The sequence below is a fragment of the Pygoscelis adeliae genome, unplaced genomic scaffold (assembly GCF_000699105.1).
Source record: "Pygoscelis adeliae isolate BGI_AS28 unplaced genomic scaffold, ASM69910v1 Scaffold5, whole genome shotgun sequence".
Taxonomy (NCBI): Eukaryota; Metazoa; Chordata; class Aves; order Sphenisciformes; family Spheniscidae; genus Pygoscelis; species Pygoscelis adeliae.
Window position 1 is genome coordinate 171,240 of NW_008824753.1, and position 2,053 is coordinate 173,292.

General features: G+C 33.1%; 1 protein-coding gene across 1 annotated transcript in view; it reads left to right on the forward strand.

The window, feature by feature from the left end:
• Positions 1–2,053, forward strand: part of CHID1 (chitinase domain containing 1) — a 122,153-nt gene that overhangs the window by 102,488 nt on the left and 17,612 nt on the right. The window lies entirely within an intron of this gene.

Consider the following 2,053-nt stretch of genomic DNA (forward strand, 5'->3'; position numbering starts at 1 on the left):
TATTTTGAAAGTGTTATTGCAGTTTAATATATTTGCATATGGAACCACTTCAGATACATAAATTCCCTACTGTTTTACCTTTAGCAGTGTACTAGGATAAACTGTAACACTTACTGTCTGAATTTGCTCAAATAATTGCAAAAAGCAAACTTCTATCATTCAAACAGCAAAACGATTTATTTTCTAGCTTCCCCAGATGTTAGCAAAATTATAGAATGTACACAGTTAATTTAAAGGGGAAAAAATGTGGTGGCCATAATTTTGTCCCTTGGTTTGCACTCCAAGTGTTGCCATTTGATTTAAGCAACAGTTCTTTTGGAAGTCATTTCAAATAAATATATGCATATTGTTTTTTGCTTTAAAATTTAGTCTTAACCTTAACAAATCTTAGCAGCCGGCACAGATATGCTTGTTCAGCAAGAAACTAAACAAATAAAAATATAAAAATATTTGTTGGGAGTTACAGCAAAGATACGGAAGATGTTCTGCTGTTTTTTCATGATGAAAAGTGCCAGTGAACATAAAGTTCAGTTTAAAACTGAACACTGCCACATGAATATGTATTAGTTTAACTAAATATCAAGAGATTTAAAATCCACGTTCTCAAGTATTTACTTAACTGCCCTGATGAAGGTAGTTTCTTAAAAAGGCATAAATCTCCACTCTCACTGGATAAAATATAGATTATTACTTCATAGCCCATCTTCAATTCAGGTCATGCCAAAAATGGAGGAATTATATACCATCCACATTATTCTAAGGCATGTTAAAAATGTACTAACCCTCTGAGATTTGCATTATTTATGAGAGATTAATAGTCATTTGCATGAATTTGTCATCATTTTATCTTTTCAAAAAACAAAAGCTGAAAGTCTTATATTAGTATATCTGGAATAAAGCTATATAACTGTGACTTAAACATGGTCAATTGAGAGGAGAAAAATCCCTCTGCCAAGTACGAAAAATGAACTCGAAAGTCAGCAGAAACGTTCTTCACTCTTCACTTAACTTGGTCCCAAAAAGTGGAAAAGAGTATATAGGTCATAGCTTCATAGGACACTGGAGTTTTGTAGAGTTTACTGATCTGCCATAGATTTTCCTTTAGTGTAGTTGCCTTCTTTAGTTACAATCCTCCCAGTCAGGGATTGACTTTATAATTTCTTTCATATGTAGGTAAAACTATCTGCTGTATTGCACTTGATCATTTAAATTTATTACTCCACATCTATAACTACTTCATGCCAAAAAACCATCCCTGAACTGTGTTTCTTTTATCTTACATAAAGTGTTTGGTGTTCAGGTCTTCCGAGGTTGAACTTGAGAAATGACAGGTGATAATTAAAAGACATGGAGTAGCTTTGAAAAATTTTTCTGCTTTGTGAGAGCTAGGTTGAAGTACCAAAATTTAATTGACGTGCCAGCTAATTGAAGTAAAAATTGGAACAAAAGAACCCTGAAATTTTTGAAAAAGTATGTGTGTGATAACCTGGAAGTCCTATTTTAGTCAGATATATCAGCAATGAGAATTTGGCAGATTAGCCTCAGATGTAAGAGCAAAACTTGCTGGGTTTTGGTCTTTGCTACCTCTAAAAATCAGAGTATAATACAATATGCTTCCATTTAGGAACATAACCTGAAATAGTTTTTGAATGCATTGGTTTTAAGAGACCGTGGGTAACATTTATCAGCAAACTAGAGCAGCACAGTAAGATACATAAAGCTTGAGCAACTCTGTAATTTCATAGCTTCTTTTAGATAGTTTATCACAATTGCTCTTAAGGAATTGAAATTTTTTTTTGTAAGGAATTACTTAAATACCATTATTTTAATAAGTATTCTTGCATTTTGAAAGCATTTACTACATACTTTTCAAGTGAACAGAAATAGGTACAAGTAAATGGTGGGTATTTTGTCCTTGTTTGTCATAGCAGCATTGAAAATTACAGTCCTAGGGCTCTGATAGCTGGGAGTATGACGGTGTCCCGGATGGAGGAAATAATACCATGAATTTGTTTGTTGGGCTGACATTAAGGCAATTCTCAAAGGTATTTGA